The sequence below is a fragment of the Haliaeetus albicilla genome, chromosome 8 (assembly GCF_947461875.1).
Source record: "Haliaeetus albicilla chromosome 8, bHalAlb1.1, whole genome shotgun sequence".
Classification (NCBI taxonomy): Eukaryota; Metazoa; Chordata; class Aves; order Accipitriformes; family Accipitridae; genus Haliaeetus; species Haliaeetus albicilla.
This window is the reverse complement of record NC_091490.1, coordinates 17,524,796-17,543,473: the sequence shown is the minus strand read 5'-3', so window position 1 is coordinate 17,543,473 and position 18,678 is coordinate 17,524,796. Positions and strand designations below refer to the sequence as shown.

The following is an 18,678-nucleotide window of genomic DNA, read 5'->3' as shown; positions in this document are numbered from 1 at the left end:
CAAATAATAAAAAATAGGATCCCTTCCCACAAACTCTGATCATTCCAAAGCATCTTTAAAGTTATATTGTAAAACAGCATAATGACTTTATATGACCATAAAGTCCCTGCTAGGAATTCCTTAAGAAACAAACTAATTTTATTATTAAGGCCCAAGGACCTTGACATCAAACCAGCAATTCACCGTTCCAAGGACTTACTCTCTGTAGCTGCTCACAGCACAGCTCTGAATTAACTTCTAAGACCAGAGCTTGAAGGCAGTAAACAACTTTAACCTTTTCTTGACCTCAGACACATCTCACAAACAGGAGTTCAGTAAATGCATAAATTTCACTTTAACCCATGTGCAGACATTCTAAGAACTAATTCATTCTTCATTTTCTAAGTTTTAAGAAAATTTTTATACAAATAAACGGGCAAGTGTTACAGAATTTGTGCCAAAGAGCCATCAGATAAGGTTGGTCGTTTGCTGAGACTAGCTCTTTATGAAAGGTGAGCACCAGAGAGAACATCATAGAGAAAAGCAGAAATGGGAGAGACCTGTAGTCCTGACAGAATGAATCCTGGCAGCTGTGATGTCCGTCAGGTCATCTGAAGAGCACACAGGCTACAGAGCTCCAGCAAATACATACTCTTCCAACTAGATCATCTCCATAGCAGCAGTGTATCAGACTTGATCTTCTAACACTTGTGCCTTCCAGTATCAGTCTCTTATCTGAAGTTTAGAATTCACAGGAAAGTTCTAGGAGATGGAGAATTTCCACATTTTTAAAACACTGGAGACACTTACCTAAGTACCTTTAAGGATGTGACTGTAAGTATTGTAAAGTCCTATGATTTTATCAAAATATTTGGTGTATCTATTTAAAGTGCCAGCTCTGGAATCATGGTCTTTATACGAATCTGCTTTCGACTTTTTTTAATAGGAATTTTGAGTCTTCCTGGTTAGGTAAAAACATTATTTCTTAAAGATCAAGCAGAAACAAATAAAAATAATTTCTTCCCATTTAGTATTTTATTTTAAAAATTATTCTTCGTTTAATCTAAGAAAGAGTGAGGAGTCATGGCTTCTGAATTTTTAGGCTTGCCAGTATGGTAACCAAATGTCCTATCACCACATCCTGAATCTGCTCAAGGAATCCTCCTCAATTCAAGGAATTATTAAACGTATTTTGTTGATAAGCTTCTCCATATTGCATAGGACTGCACACAATAAATCAATATTTAACTTCCATACTGCATATTGCTCCCACAGAGGGCCAGAATTCCCCATGTCAGCTATCCTATCTTAAAGTGAATCCCCAGCCTCTTGCAGCTCTTTTGACTAAGGCGGCTATGTATATCCCACCTGGATCTGGCCCAGATGCTTTATTTCTATTGCATGAGATGATTAATTATGTGGTTTCTTTCTGTTTGTCTGATAGATGCTGAGGTAAGAGAGTGATGGTTGCATAGTGCACTATTATTAAAAAGCTGCTTTTGATAGCCCTGAACAGGCTTGAGTTGTGTGCTACAACTAATCATAAAGCTGCTTACTTGGAAATGTAATGCTTGTTAATACTATACTGTACTTTTATAAGTAAACTCATTTTTGATTGGCTAGAGTTTAACTATAATCAGTAATTAAGGGTCAGCCATCCAGTAAACTCATTAGTTTACACCAATTACATTTGGTATAGTAACTAATGATTTCAAGGATCAAGCCATTTATTTCTAAGCTTTCAAAGTATAATTGTTGTGTAAATCAGATAGAGTGTAAATCTTTTCCATACGTTTTGGTTGGTAATTGAGAAATAAAATGGTTTCCAAATGTATTCTCTGTCCAGTTTTTGTTCTGCAGTAGATCTCTCTGGGGACTCTTTAAAGTATATGGAAAAGGTGATGTCAACAGAAGTGTACGCTGGGCAAACTGAGACAGGATTAATTAATAGAGATGAAAGAGAAAAGCCAGCCCCTTGCAAATCATGGTCCAGGCCTCAACTTGGACATCACACCTTAAATGACAGTTTACAATCCTAAGCGTGAGTCACACAGATTGACAAGTATTCAAAATAGAAGAGAATTAAAAATCCTTTATGTTTAATGTATAAAGGCCTTTCCAATATGCAGTCTTTAAGATGGTGTAATCTCTGGAGCATTTTGCTTTGAAGTTTAATATGTAGTTCTTCACATCCACATAACATTTTCAACACGTTAAACAAATTAGTCTCTGGTTACAGAAGTTTTTAGACATTTACAGGTTGCCGTTTAACTAAATTTAATATGTGCCAGCGAAGTTGCTCATGCACTTGTTCATTTAGAAAAATGCACTTTTGGAATGATTAATAAACAAACCAGCCTTTCCTATCCCTTCAACTTTGGTGTTTATTTGAAAGCAATCTACTTTAAGAAGACATTAATATCCCTAGAATTATTATTAGAATAATTGCCTTTACTCTTCTTGGAACACACATTTTTTCTCATTTCCCTTCAGCACAGACAGCTTTCGACTCAAATACAAACTTCCTATTATTATTCCCCACTCCCCACCCCAAAAATGAAGAATAGGAATTATACACTTTTCACTAAGGAATAATTAATTTGTCTCAAGTATTAGGACAGAGAATTGTAGAATGACTTTGAATGGTAGTCTCTAAGGAGTAGCATTGTTTGTTCTCTTCGGTCTTTAATGAGCTTTAGTAAATGGCCAGGAAAAATTACCTTCTTTCTGTAATATGAGAGAAGCGAAGAATGAAGGAAGCTATAGAATCCCTAGGAGAAAAGGGAGCAGCCACACACACACACACACACACACACATGCAGCCCCCTGTACCACATTGCTTCCAGTTCTCCTTTGGAACTGAGCGCTAGAGCTCTAGATTTTCCATTACAGTTAAGACATATAATGTCCCTAATGTTTTTGTAGGAGAGAAAATTCCTGGATGTCTCCCACATACTGACACTGTCTGGCTTATGTTGGGGGACAACTGCCTATAGCTGAGCTCTGGAAGTCATTCTGGCTTCCTCTGCTTTGGCATTGATTTTGTCTTTTAAGATTCTTTAGTCTATTTTTGTTGTATTTCCACCTTTAAAAGCAATTTCCCTTACAGTGCCCCAGCCTGCTGCCCTGACTTTTAACAGATTTCTTTTCCTTCCGCCATATATTCATTGTTACTCCCATCCAGAATGGTAACTGAGGCAGCAGTGGCAGGTGCTTGTTACAGCTACGGATACAGATTTGTCGCCATGGTTAACAGGGTATGTTCACAAGCACCGTTTCCTTCCCTTCCCTCCAGCTTCCACATATGTCCTCACTACCTAGTCCCATAATGTGTCAGTGGTGCTGAGGCAGCTGCCATTGCTGCTGTGGGGTATGAGGGGAGCCGACCCACAGCAACCAAGTGAGAACAGCACAGTCTAAAAGGATCTTGTGGAACAGGGGCTCTCTCCAATCCATCCTGTTGGAGTTGTTCCAGTTTGTATGGAATAATTAAGTATTAACTGGATTGCCATGTGTGCTTGCTCTCAAAGCATTACTGAGAGCAAGAAACCTGGGTTCTGGTGCCCTCTTCCAGGGAATACTTCCATACTTTGTATTAAGTATTTACTGGGGCAGGCCCTGGCAGACGTGGTTTCCCCACCCAGTTGAATGTCTCCACTACAAGGCTGACAAGTCAAGCAGAAGCTTTCCCACTCGAAGAAAGGGCTCGGGTCACACTCCTTACCAAACAGTTGATAATCTCTTGGGTAGGGTGCTAATTCAGGGGGCAAGAGATTCAAGTTCAAATTGCCTCAGGCAGAGGCTGAATATAAGTCTCCCGTATCTTGGCTAAATTGCCCCAGCCGCGAGACTGAACCACAAAAGCTTGGGAGGCGAAGAAGGGCACAGGAGCAAGGAGGAGAGACGTGCAGAAGGTGGCAGTGCTATCTGTCATTATTCTGTGAGAAAAACCTGGCGCGGGTGTCCAGTTCCTAGAAAGCAGCAGAGCAAGCGTGGTAAGTAGGTAAAGTAATTCACGGTGTTACAACACCTTAGTCTGATCGTGGCTCTGGATCATGGGAGGTGCTCTCATGGCAGACATCAGATTGCTGACTAGAGTTCAGGGTCACGAGGGATATGAAGAGGTAGGATGAAAGTGGGGAGAGCTGCCTGGACCAATCCCAGACATTTAGGGAAAAGATAAAAGTAAAAAGCTGCTGCCAAAGTAAAAATCATTTGTCTCTATCGTAGGCCCTCTTCAGTGCAGTTGTTAGTAAAGAATAAATGGAGAAAGATGGTTGAAAGACAGGTAGGAGACAGTGAGAACAGGACTAGTAAGTGAGGCAGAAATGTTGGAAAGAAGACAAAGAGGAAGAAACCTAAGAAAGCAACAGGAGGATTGGACAAAGAAAAAGGAAAAACCATGACTGACCAAGATGCTTCGCCTCTCATTGCCTCAGTCTTCTGGCAATAAAATAATAACAGTAAGAGAACCACAGAGCATTTCAGTGACTTTGAAGTCCATAAATATTTAGGAGACATTTAAGTGTCCTTTTGATCAGGATTGGGTTAAAAAGAAAGCAGGAAAATTTAAGAGAATATTCTGACAAGTATGAAGCACTGCTATCAGGAGGAACAAAAGGAACAGGACTTACGTGCTTAATTTTGTATGTGTAACTCAGTATTAAAATCCATGCCCAAATGCACTTATGCTTTTTAATAGTAGAAAAGATTGGGCCTATTTCAGACAAATAAGAACACATGGTTTAAGGCATGCAGCTGCTCTTTCTTCGGTAACAACCTACTGCGACTCCTATAATTTATTCCTCCCAAGATTCATTTGAACATCTGCAGTATCATTATTTGAGTTTGTTATACTATTAGCTTTAAAATTTTATAAGCCATACAGTAGGATAGGTGACAAGTTGAAAAGTTAAGGAGGGTTAATTCAGAAGTTTTAAAGCAAAGCTATTTTTGAGTTATACAAGTGCAAAAAAGCATCTGAATCCAAACCTCCATGGTTACATTTAAATAACTCAGAAACTGCTGAAAGGATTTTCTTCGAACTTCACTCAAGACAAATCCCTCTGGGCTAAGACCAAGCATGAGAATTTAACTCAAAAGGTGATTGTTGTCTGAAGGGAGTTTTCTTTTTCCCTTCCCCCCCCCACCCCCCCCCCCTTTTGCTTGCTTTTCTGTCAATGTTCTGAAAAAAATAAATAGCACTGAAAAATAAGGGTCTGGAGTGTAACTGTTTCACATATCTTATCATTATAATAAGAAAAATGCTGTTTGTAAACTACCTTTTTATTAAAACCAGACCCCCTGCTTTGCCTTTGGCCATTACCAGCAGTCTTAGTTCCCACCTCTAGCAGGCATTTGGTAATGCTATAACTGGGTGGCTCAAAAGAGGAGTATCACGCTGTACTCTCAGCTCCATCTGCAGCTTCTTTGCATGCCTCAGCAGCTCAGTGCAGCTATAATACTGCCCTAAATGGACAACTGAGGATTCCCCTTAACAGGAAGTCTTTGGAGAGCAGACAATCAGAGCTCTGCAGCACTCTTTCCTTCGCTTCCCATCCCCAGTTCACGGGAGGTGAAGCATACTCTATACCTGTAGGCTGACCTAAACTATGTTTTGATTTCTCACTGGTCCAAGATTTGGAAATCAGAAAGGTAGCTGGTAGTCATGCTTTTCTCAGCTCACTGTTAACTTGGTGCATCTGGCAACCTCATTCATTCTTCCCCTTTACAGTTGAGACCAAGGGACTCACCTTCTAGTCATGTAGCTGTAGGAACCTCTCTAAAGGAAGAACCTGAGCAACAAAGATGGAAATTTCTATTTTCTTTCTCAAAGTCCTTGAAGTCAATCCTCTTTAATAGCAGCATCATGGGTCCTTGTAGCCTGATTATCTGGCTTTCAAAAAAAAAAGACAAAAAAATAAAGACAGTGGATTTCCGCCCACCCCCCCATTCATTTCAACTCTTTCCCACATTTTGTTTTCTACAAATTGTCCCAGGGCAGACAAGAGCCTTTCCCTCCCCCTTCTCTCCAGGCTTGTTTCTGATTCTCTGGCAGCACCTCCCACAGTTACTCATTTGTTTGTTTGTTTTTCCATTTGCAACTTTTGCCCCCTCCAAAGAGCTGGCTTGCCCAGGGAAATTACAGTAACTTATTTCATTTCAAATGCATTCAGAAAGGCATTTTAATTGTTCCTTTTCATTTAGAGCAGCATCCAAATTTGGAACTTGTGAAAAACTGAAGGGGAAGGTTTGGAACATATTTGCTGAAATAATTCACCACATTTAACCCAGGCAATTCAGATATATGTGGAAACAGCTTCCCTTGCCTATCTTCCATGTACATGACCTGGATTAAAAGCTACTTTGAGCAAGGGCCAACTCATTGTTTGTGGCCCTAACACAATGCGGCTTGCAAGCTGTGGCAATACTGTAATGCCTAGGGATTTGTTTCAGGAGACCCTCATTTTGGAAACAAAATACAGGTTTCCTGATGACTGCTAACACCAAACAGTGGGAAGTATAGCTGAAATGGGCATAGACAGGAACATCAGGAATCCAAAGTCTTGGGTTCTGTTCTTACTTGTTTTAATTTTGGGGAAGTCTCTTGTGGCAAAATTGAGAGGCCTTAAAGTTGGTATCGAGATGTAGTAGCTTACAGAGGGATAAGCAGCTCCTGGAAGCTCCCTGCTGTGGGTGCTGGTCTCTTCTGTCAGGTGGTTGGAGATAGGATGAGAGGAAATGGCCTCAAGTTATGGCAGGGGAGGTTTAGGTTGGATATTAGGAAAAATTTCTTTACTGAAAGGGTTGTCAGGTGTTGGAACAGGCAGCCCAGGGAAGTGGTTGAGTCACCATCCCTGGAGGTATTCAAAAAGCGCATAGACAAGGCACTTCAGGACATTGTTTAGCGGGCATGGTTGATGGTCAGACTCGATGATCTTGAAGGTCTTTTCCAACCTAAGTGATTCTATGATTCTGTGCTGTACCACCCTAGAGGAGCAGGCAAATTCTGGCAAACATTGAAAAAATGGAGGAAATTTTTTTTAAAAATCACAATATTTAAATAATCAGAAAGCTTTTCCATTCATAAATGTCCCATCTGCTTGCCACCACCAAACTTCTGGGGTATCATTTTTCAGGCAGCACTTGGCACTCAGCACTTTAAGCTGTCTGCTGCTATCTCATTCATACAGCTTTTTCATTGCAGGTCAATATTATCTGGCTTGGTTCAGATTAAATCTTAATACACCGTTCATCTGGAAAACCCCAGCTCCAAGCACATTGAAAAATTGCAAATATAAACAGTGCAGTTTCTATGGTTGATGACGTATTAAAATGTATCCCAAAGGGAAGGGCAGCAGGAAAAAGAGGAATGTGAAGTTATGATCACAGAAGAGAATACCCTTCTTTTTCAGCTGGGATTTTATGTAAGAGTGAAAAGGAATGTGGCAAAGAGAAGAAAGGTCTGTCTCCTCACTGCTGGTTCTGTAGCAAAGAAGATTTTCACATCAGCCATGGTAAAATTAGGCAGAGAAATAGCAGGTCTGAATATTGTATGGGAGATGTGAAATGAGGAAGAGTTCAGTGCAATTCAAGAATGGCAAAGTATACTGAAGGCAAGTGGGAACTAAGAGCTGAAAGTGGAAAAGATGAGCTGAAGGAACCTAATATGAAAACACAAGTTTAACTAATAAAGACAGGCAGAGCAAGCTGAACAGAGAAGACTCATGTAAAATGTCAAAATATATCTTTAGCTGTGGCCACTAAGGTAAAAATAAGGGCAAGGTATGTAGAAAAAGCATGAAAGTTGAGGAGTGCAAGACTGGGTTCAAGGATAGGAGTGCTGAGAAAACCTGAGACTGCAGAGGAGCTCTTCTGGGAGTTGACAGCACTGTCTTTAGTGCTTGTTGCTGCCTTCCAAGTACCCAACATACTGCTCCATTAGCAAAAGGGATCACACATTACCTCCTAATCTGTTTAAGCTAAGTCAGCCAGATTCATTTCACCTGGTGATGAACATGGATATGAGCTAACCAGGCTGGCTTTACTTGTAGTGCATTAGGGAGTGCTTGCTTGGCTTCTCCTGATGGTAGAGCTATGGGGAGGGACTAGGGGCAAGCAGCAAAATGTGGTGTAGTTTTCAGCTAGTAAATGGTGGTTAGGCACTGGGGAGGAAATTTGTTTGGTCTGGGAGAACACATGAACATGTAAGACTGGAACCAATCCAACATATGGAAGGAAGCAAATTTCTTAAGGTTGAATAAGACTCAAGGAAAAAGTTATCATCAGCAATACAGAGTGCAAGAAAAGTTCACCTCCACATCTCACTGATGTGAGTAAGGAACATTTTTAATATTTTTGCTGCTGGTGCACGGATAATCTCTGCAGAGGTGTATCTATGTGCTTGGGAGAAGTAACAGTTGCTGGTTGGTTAGTAACTATCAGGAACCATAACAGAAGAGATTCATGATTTTACTGTCTCTGGTCCAATAGAAAAAAACCCTAATCTATGCTACTTAAGCTTCATATACTCAGCATTTGCAAATGCCAAGTAATCAAATTTTTTACCAACATAAAAGTGAGCAAAGTTGAAGAGCAACTGCACATAAGGGATCACTAGGACAATATACAGTGGCTTTCACTTCAGGGTAATAGCTTAATACCTGTGTTCCTTTAGGGACTTGCATCAAGTGAATTGGTACAGTTAGGCAGCACATCAAAAACTGAGCTTGCATACCATTAATTTACTTCTATTATCCAGAGCGGTTCTGTTCTCCAAGGTAGGTAGATCATGGGAAGTTTGTTTTGCTTCAGCTATTGCTATAACAATTCAAAGAGAGAGAACAAGAATTTTGGTTCTGGAAGTGGATACATTTTAGAAACATTAAAATAGCATCTTAAACTGAAACGTGGTAATATTCTTGGCAGCCCCCTCTGTGGCACTTCCTGTAATTATAGCTGAGAATAATCACAAATCAACTTTTTGTAAGAGAGAGGTCACCCCTTCTGCATTTTTAGAGGGACTGCAGCTTTAAAACCTTTGCAATTACTTTTATATCTATCTTCTATGTTATCACTTAGATTGAGGCTTTTAATATCTGACTCAGTAGGCCTTATATTGTTTAGTTCTCCAGCATTTATCTCCTTATTTTGGGTGCCTGTCATTCACATTTCTGCAAAGTTCAGCTGAAACCAGCAGTGCCCTGTTCATGTTACTGGTACTTTGCTTTGCAAATATTAAGAAGTAGAATTTGCAATCCAAGTCATTCACAGAACGTTCTTATACAGCACATAATTTGCCAACAGCTAAATTAATCTTGCTTCACAATGTGAGGCTGTGTACATGTGGTTTCTGATACAAAAGGCTCCAGTGAAATCAATGGTATAGGCATCATATTAACTCAGACCCAGCTTTTTCAGGTCCATGAAGCTTAGTCATGTGCCTGCTAATTTAGAACTCAAATGTAAGCAAGAATCTCAGCTCTCCTTTTTAAACAGTGTGAAGTTTCAATCCAATTTACCTTGCATAGATGAAAACATAAATCAGTAGCTGGTCTCCACTGCACATACTAATTTAATGAGCTGGGAATTTGACCACATGTGTATATACGCTCTGGGAACCTGAAGACCTTTCCCTCCATACTGCATTAGGTTTGGATACATGCCAAAGAACTACCTACAAGCTAAAGGGAGGAGGGAAAGGCAGTCAGGCCCACCAGTTAGCACCAGGGTCTAGAACAAGGGTGTGAGCCACAGCTCAGGGTCAAGCACCATCCATACCCTCCAACTGATGATCAGTTGAAGAAATGCATGTGCTGCTGCCAGCAGCACCACAGCCCAGACAGCAGCTCCAAAACATGTCTGAGGACAAGGTCTGGGGTCACCACTGCTCAGCTGGAAAGGGCTTTTCCACCCCTTCCCTCAGTTAGGAGGGAATCCAGTACAACACAGATGATCTGGAAGAAAGCTCCAAGAAGAGGGTGACACAAAAGCTTCCTCAGACCTACGTCTTGGTTCATTGCCTGGCGTACTATAAAACAAAGCACATTTGGGGGTTTTGTCTAGTAGGTCTTCAAAGAAGGTGTGTAATGACAAGTGAGTCAGAATGCGAAATGAAGTTGATAGTAAAAAGACAGAGGATAAATAGTCATGCACAATCATCAAGTATACTTTGGCACCATTCACACTGCATGACTTTTGTTGACCTGACAAGACTGTGACCTGAAATACAGACTCCAAAACAGCAGTGTCTCCTCAACCTCTGTCGCCTTTTTGCCTTGTCCCAAAGACCATTGACCCAGAGGGAGGAAGCGTTGCATTTATCATTCTCAGACCTCCATGCATCTGAGTCCATTCATAAACAGCTCCCTTCTGCTGAACTAGTCTAAACGAATTCTCTTCATACACTTGTCCAGGCAACAGCACATCAAATCCCAAGTTGTTTCAATTGTGCGAAATAGTGAAAACAGACTTATTTGGGCAGATGTTCCTGAGGAGGTAATCTCAAAAACATGACTGCCAATGCCAGGTGTCTTTGGCTTCACAGAGGAGGTTGAAGTAAAGCTCAGAAAAAGAAGAAGAAAGCTAATGAATAGGGGTAGGGTATAGAAAAACAAAATGCTGCTGGAACATTAATTCATCATTCACTACAAAAGCAGAGATTGCAAGACACATTCAGGTAGCACTACTACTGGTCACCTCTGGTTAGACTCCTCCCTATCTACTACCAGAGGATTTAAATCTAGGCCAGATTTTGCTTAGGTGCCAAAGGAAAAAGTAAATTCTATTAAACATCTCTGTGATTCTGAACAACAGAATTAGTAACGATCTTTAACTTGAAATTTATTTTAGAAGTGTGTTTAGTTTAGCTTATCAGTTCAAGCTCATTAAAAAATAAAAAATCAGAAGTCCTGTAATGTGAGAACAAGTTACACTGAGAGTAAAAAGTCAGCACATCCCCAGCATGTGGGATGGGAGGGTCATCTACTATCAACATTTAGGAAAGGTACTTTGGGTGGAAAGTTCCCTTGCAGCCTCAGGCTTTGTTACAGTAACTGAGTTCAGCTCTTAAGCTCTTGTTCTATCCATAACTCTAGTTCAGAGCACCTCAGATCTAGGCCTTGTTGAGGGCCCTAGTGTATTATCCTCTAAAAGGGGGTAGTCATCTATGCTGGGGTCTCTTGGTAGCATCATGCTGAAATCAAAAGAGCTTTGCACAGGCACAGGAATCCCTGCTGTCAGGTCCCAGATCATAGTATAAATAAAACTTGTCCAGAAAACACACACACAGATTTTCTCCCTTGAAGCAAAGCCAGCAGAAACAATTTGATTATATTTCTTTCTCTCTTAGCTATACAGGAGTGTCATTTATTTTTGCATATTTTCATTATGTAAACTCACACTGGACCCAACAGTGCAAGTATCCCCTTCATTCTGCTGGTGTTTGGCTTCTTTTTAGAAATGTTATCAGAAGGCAAACACAACGCACAGGAAGGTTAGCTGTGGACTAACAAGATTTTAATACCATACCATGCCATGTCGACAACTCAGAAATGTTTTAACAGGTTAGAACTATTTTTGGTAATTACAAAGAAGCTGAAAGGAAAAGCATCCCCTCAAGCTGACAACATACATTTTATACAGAAAGAGACAAGATATGAGACCATGAAAATTGCACAGACACAAATATTTGAGATGTAACTGAGAGGCAGAAAAATATATTAAAATGATCATTGATTGAGCAACATGGAAAGAATTCTCTCAGCAGGAAAAAACAGATTTTTCACAGGTCTCCAAGAAAGCACAACAGACGCCATTTTTTGTGACAATACTTAACACTTCCACCTGAAATTTTAAAGCCACTTCTGGGTATTGATGACTGTCTCTTTTGATATAGCTATTATTGCTTTTTTTACAGACAGAGAAACCAGGTTTACGGAATGACTGAGAGACTTCCCTAAGGTCAAACAGTAAGTCAGGGGCAAAGACAGAAACAGTCTAGTTCTCCCCAATCTTATTCTCAATCTGCCCCATTAACAGATTGTACAGCCATGAAAAATGATCTCTTCCCTGTGAAAAGGTAGGTTTTCTGAGGAAAATAACAAGTTCTACTTGTCTCTCCAGCTGATATTAGCAATAGTGAAAATTTCATTCTGCAGAAAAACTGCCAATGCAGCACTTGTAAAAAAACTCCAAATTCATGTGCACATCAGAAATTGCCGGCATGCTTTCAACAGCTGCAACTACCACACACTTTCAGAAAGAGTCATTTGAACTCATCAGATCTGACTCTGGGACAGACAGCAAAGCCCAGATAGCGCAGCCGTACGTAAAACCCTTGTGCCTCATGCGGGGTGAGGCAACGCGAGGTTGGGGCCCTTGCGGATTCGCGCAGGCCCCAGGTTAAGACGGGGCACACGAGTGCCGCAGCTCCACCGGCCCTCCCGCAGTGCTGGTAAATGGAGGACGCTGACAGGATGTACGCACGTGCGAGTGTTTAAATACTCGTTGTTGGGGACTACAGGAAAGCCTACAATAGACATTTCGCCTTGGGATGTTTTCTCTATTGCAAAAAAGCAATAAAAATGTGTGCTACTCTGAGGGCTCTTTCTCTGCTTAACCAGCCCCTTTATTATTATCCAGCCTCTCCCAGAATACGCCCTTTCTCCCAACAAGCCGGTACTGCTCCAAAGGGCAAAGCTCGGGTCTCAGGCAGGGGTTGTCGACGCACGCTTTTTCACTTGCCTGACTTCCTTCCACTACGGGTCAAACCGGGATGGATTTGAGGGTGTCCGTCCGCAGGCCTGTACCAAGCCGACCCCTTTGGCTGGGTCAGGTAACCCTCGTGCACAGACGGGCTGTGCGGGGCGCGAGCGACGCCGTCCCGCAGGCAGCCCCGCGGCCCAGCCCGTGGCGCGGGAAGCAGGCGGGCCAAAAAGGTCTTCAGGAGTGCTGGCCGTCCACATCCCTGGCAGAAACCAGCCGGAGCAAGCTTGGAAAGCCCAGCCCTTTTATTCTCCAGAATTAAGACTTTGATTAGATGCTGGCACCGGACCAAAACTCCATCTGAAATGCTTTAGACAACCCATCTGCGCTCGGTTTGGGAGTCTAAGGAGCGCATGCTGTGGCCCACTCCTCACCGGTGCCAGGAGAAGACAGGGGGGAAAGAAGAGGGTGAGGACCTGGGTGGGGAGGGGCGCTCCCTGGCCCCCCCCCCCCCCCCCCCCCCCCGCTCTCAGGAGGACCGCACTCACCTCCACACCCACGCCCGCGCAGAAAGGCCTCACACAGGCCCCTCCAGGCCGCCCCAGGCCCGCACGTCTGCCAGCCTGGCCAGGCCCGGGGGGCTCCCTGGCTGCCCTGGGGGTCTCAGGCTGCGTCCTGGCAGCCCCCACGCGTGGGCTGGAGCCTCGGCTCCACTCCTCCTGCACCCATGCCCGCGCCCAGCCATGGCCACGGGGCCCTTCCCTCCCCTCTCCCTCCCCAGACCCCCATGGTCCTTCCTGAGTTCCCGCACCTCGTGATAAATTTCATAATTATTCAGCCCTTACTACCAACACCGAAATTCATCACTCAAAGCAAATTAGCCGAGATTCATTAGAATAAGACATCTAGTAGGCACATGTACTTTATTAGCCTCTTACACCAATAGTTTTAATTAGGTACATATTTCACAGCTCTAGAGCTACTCAAGTGAAGGGCTGCTTTTATCTCTTTTATTTACAGTAACAAGCTATCAAACAAATACCACCATAATTAAACTCAGATGCAAAAAAAAAAAAAGAAAAAAGAGAAAGATTTTGAAATTTTTATTAATAGTGGCCTACTCAAACCTCAGGCTTGGTAAGCTTGGGGTATTTAATTACCGAACAAAATACCCTGCAGCCGGGCAGGTTGCTGGGGCAGGGCAGCACCCACCCTTTCCCCTACCCCTGGCCTGGCAGGCCCTTCCTCCATGTCACCTTCAGGTAGGGGAGGAGAGCTCTCCCTCGGATATATACCGTCGTGATGAGAAAAGTGATTAAAATCCAGAACATTTCTAAATTATTAATGAGGAATTTAAATGATGTTATAAAAGAGGGAAATACAGGCGAAAATGTTACACATTCATGGAATTTTTACTCATGCATAATAATAAGTTGAAAACACTTTAGTTATAATACTTCCTAAATTAAAGGGCGGGGGGGGTACACGACGTGTTTCTCGGGCCCGCTCGCTCGCCCGCCCGCGCCGCCCGCCACTCGGCGATCAAGGGCGCCACCTGCCGGGCGCTGCGGCGAACCGCGCCCGCCGCCGCCGCCTGGCGCAGGGCCGCCGGCTGGCGGGGCCGCTGCCCGGGCCGCTGCCCGGCCGGCCGCGGCGGGGGGGGGCCCGGCCGCGGCGGTGGGCTCTGCTGGAGCCCGGGAGGCGGGGGGGGGAAGGGGAGGCCTGCCCGAGCCCCAGGAGCCTTGGGCCGCCGTCGCTGGGGGCAGCGGACGTGGCTGTCGCAGTCCCGCTACAGGGTGGGCCCCGGGGCTGTGGTGTTACCGCTGCCGCGTTACACGGCGTTATTTGCTTTCTCAAGTACAGTGTAAAGGCAGGTTTTTAACCTTACGGGTGTTAACAAAGCCTGCTTGCGTGGAGGGAGCACCTTGTCTGCATGCATTTAACCACCTCGTCAACCTTCTGAGGCTAGTGCTGCTCTGTCCTGCAAATTTGTTAAAAATACACAATATTGCAGGGACTAATCGTGAAAAGAGCCCCTTTCTGCCACCCTGCGTGTGCTGCATCCGACCTGCTCCCTGGGCAGCCCCGCAGGCCCGGCCCGGGGGTCTGGGTGTGCCCACCTAAAACCCCGCTGAGCCGCCTGCTTGTGATTTTGCATCCGTGTGAATAACAGCAGCAGTCGGTACCAAGCGAACAAAAGGTTTACCCAGGTCAATGCTCCAAGTGCCATGTACCTCACAGAGCTATATTTTTGTCTAAATGTCGATGCAGTCTTTTCTGCAAAGACTTCCCACTTGTCTCTCCAGACTTCTTGTACCCAAGTGCTGTTGTGTGATCCACAGAGTCACGCAACACTTGAGGGTCTCATCTCTAAAGACCTATTTAAGGTTTTACACAATTGGGCAGTCATATGTATCATCTGCCACAAATTCCAGGCATCATTTTCCTCTCCCATGGCAGGGGAAGACACCTGCAAGCCCACAAAAGTAGCAGTCACTGGAGCACAACCTTAGCTGCAAAGTCTCTCAGACCTGCCCGTCCCTCTGGCTGAATTCCTCTGGGACATCCAGTACTTCCAGGTGCCTTTCACTCCAATAAAGCTGGTTTTGGTAGCTCTGCAAAGCGGAGAGCCACCAGCTGATTATAGTGGCAGCAAATAAGGCAAGAACAATCCCAGGCCATTCTGGACTGTAAGGTCTATACAAATGCTGCAAGTCCTGCTGAATGCTAACTGGCAGCTCGCACCAATTACTGAGTAATGGGCTCTCCACATGCCCCTTTACTTAATAAGTAGACACGGTCTGCACTCACTTTTGCAGCTCAGTTGTCTCTGGTTGTAACACCAACTGAATGCTTTGCACTGGGCTAGCCTCACAGTGACTAAAGCTCAGATCGTTATAGCGAAGTCTCAACCAAAAGAAACTGCCACACTCTTCTCAATTGGAGCAGATGAAATAAAGGCTCTTGGATACAGTTCCTACCTAGAGGCCTGCCAAAGCCTAATAATTGCAACATGCTGTGATTCTAAAGCAAATGTGTCATGGAGAGATACCCAGGCTAATTCCAAGGGAGGTAGATTTGCCTGGATGAAACTCTGTGTTAGCACAGTGTTAATTTCTTCCACTGCTCCAGCCGCTTCTGGTCCTTTTCGCCGTGGCACTGCACAGAGCACATTTGCGATCATGAGCTACGGATGGCAGCCGTGGTCCCTCGGGCCAAAGCAGTGACATTCAGAACAGAAACAAAAATTTGTGTCTTTCTTTCCTCCTTTGCTTCCTATAAAATTTCCACTGAACATATTCTCATTATTCCTTTGCCTTAACAGCACTACCTAAAATTTTCACTAATTTTGGGCACCATGGTTCCTCCACATTTTCTGTCACAGGAGAATTCATTCCCTGTCTTTAGCTAGATGGAGATACAAACAGGGTTTCACTGAATGCTCGAGTTCCACATTTTCTCCCTAGATCTTCAAAGGAATACACTGAACAGAAGATAACAGAGAAGATCCCTGTGAAATCATGGTGCAACAAGAAGTTACTGCCAAAAAATCCCAAAGCATCTGAGATAGTTTCCACAAAGCAAGCAGCAGGGACTCCTAAAACACAGTTCCCACACATCCTTATTAGGAATGTGACACCATTACTTTCACAGCTAATGCTATGAAAGGCTGCTGAAATGTTCAAAGGAACTTTAGTAGGTTTATTTTTCTCTTTGGAAAACAAAAGTTATCACTAAAGGCCTTATAAAAAGTAAGAAACTTTCACAACGTTGAGTCTCTACGGGCAGCAATTACATGTCATCCCCAGTTTATATCCTTTAGCTGGTTTACATTTTTGACACTGGGAGGAGGGGATTTGTAGCCAGGTAGTTAGAATCAGATTATTATTTAATGCAACCAGCTACATGAGTGCTATGCTGTGACTAAGACTTTTACATGCATGCAAGTCGGTGAATTCAAAACCATGGTTTCTGCAGCAGCCATGATTCGCACCTCATGTATTATGGACTATCTGACAGTATTACAGACAAGGAGCCATCTCTGTGTGTGCCAGAAGAGAAAAACCAGCCACTGCACTGAAGGCAAACTGAAGTTTTAGGTGCCCCGAAAGACACATTAAATTCCAACTTCATGGGTTTATTACCATACACTAAACTGATGTGGCCATCATTATCTGAAATCAGTTTCTTCCTGATTTTGTATATACATGTGCAAAACAGTGAAGTAATAATGGCTGTTCCAAACTCCTTCCCCATCACGTATTTTGGTTCTATGCCTTGACATCCTGTTAAATGCAGTTACCAGGACAAAATTTCCTTTGGTGTTAGTTCTAAAAGTGCATGTGGGAGGTGGAAAGAGAACCCACTGACTGCACTAGTTCATTGTGTGAACCAGGCAGTAAATACAGATGTGGAACTCCATATTCATGCCTCAGCACGGGTATCTCTTCAGTGTCGCACCTGCAGGTATTTATATGATCACACACTGAAATAAATGCAGTGTGTGTGGGTGTGTAGAGCTGCACCTGTACTTAGAATGAGACATTCAAAGAAATACACCAAGTTTTGTTGCAATCCCACTTGACAACATTCTTGTACATTTTGTCCTGCATATTCAGTAGTCTTATCCCTGCTGCTGAATCTTTCTCTGGACTGGGCTGGACTGCCCTATGTACCCATCTCCCTCCCTCACCCCAGAAAAAAACCCTCCTACTTTGTCACTTCCTCACTGCTTTCATTCTAAAGACCAAATCCTGTGAACCATCTGCCTGCACAACTTCTGCTGACCTTAAAGATGCTGGAAGTGAAACTGGGCACAGAAGGCAATTTGCACACCCTTTGGGTCTGCTTATTTGCCTGCTTCATAAAGATCATATGGGCTTTTCCTGTAAGGCAGCTACTGACTGCCGAGTCCTGCTCTGGCACAGAAATATTATATATCCTGGGATTGGTTTTGAGAGCCCTCTTTCAGCCTGTGAAAGGACACAAACCTAAAACCTCATGGTTTATGTGCAGTGTAGAGCCTAGTACTTAGTATATTAAAAACACTATTACATAGTCAAACAGCACAAGGAACACAGACATTGTTCCCCCTGTTTTTCAGAGAAGGAAACTTAGCCAAGGTATCCAAGTAAGTTGCCCAAGTAAGCATCAAACATTAGGCTAAATTTTGGAACATCCCTACTTACCTGGATTTTCAAGCTGTGAAGTAATTTAAAGTTCCTTAAGACTGAACAATCGCCTGCCAGGATGGGTACACATCTCATCATCAGTGGTAACTTAGAGTACAAGAGAAAACATGGAGAAAATTAAACCATTATTGCTCTGCAGAAGTGCTCTAACGACTGCATGTTGACTTAGAAACGTTTGGACTTTGTGTTGCAGTTCAACCCCACCATAAAAGCATGAAGCCTGCATATCTGGACACATTTTAAGCAAACAGGAATAATAAGAAATATAAGTTACTCTTTCACACTTTATAACCAGACTCAGCATTTCCTAATGGCAACTGTAGAAGGAGAAAGTACTGCCTAGTCTTTAGGCGAAGGGACTGTGAGAAGAGGAACAAATTCCACTCTGATTTTTTCTCATAACTAGCTAAATCAGTCAATCATTCCATGCCTTAGTTAACACATCTATATCACAGATATTTTAATATCTCAAAATATTTCCTTTTACCAAAAAAGAGGTCCCCTCATTGCCCAGTGCAAATTCTGTTTCCCCTTCCCTTCTGACGGATGCTTTGGCGGAAGAGAGATTTGGTTTATGACATTTACTGTTTGTTGTGCTGACATCACAGAGTCAACGAGAACAAGTATTTATACTTCTATTACGCCTTCATTGAACTGAACAAGGTGTTCAACAGGACATTTTAATTATAATCCCACTTCTAACAGCATGAGTAAAGGTGTTTAAAAAACACAATCAAGCATGAAATAGAACAGTAAACATGCCATTTCAATTACAAAATTATGTATAAGCACATCCTTGCAC

The 18,678-nt window shown here is 43.1% G+C and overlaps 1 long non-coding RNA gene across 1 annotated transcript; it reads right to left on the bottom strand.

The window, feature by feature from the left end:
* Positions 1 to 250: 250 nt before the first annotated feature.
* Positions 251 to 9,549, bottom strand: LOC138686408 (uncharacterized). The gene is made up of 3 exons (XR_011325759.1): positions 6,639 to 9,549; positions 5,733 to 5,871; positions 251 to 714 (listed from the first exon to the last, which is right to left on the bottom strand). It is a non-coding gene; the product is annotated as an uncharacterized lncRNA (long non-coding RNA).
* Positions 9,550 to 18,678: the final 9,129 nt, after the last annotated feature.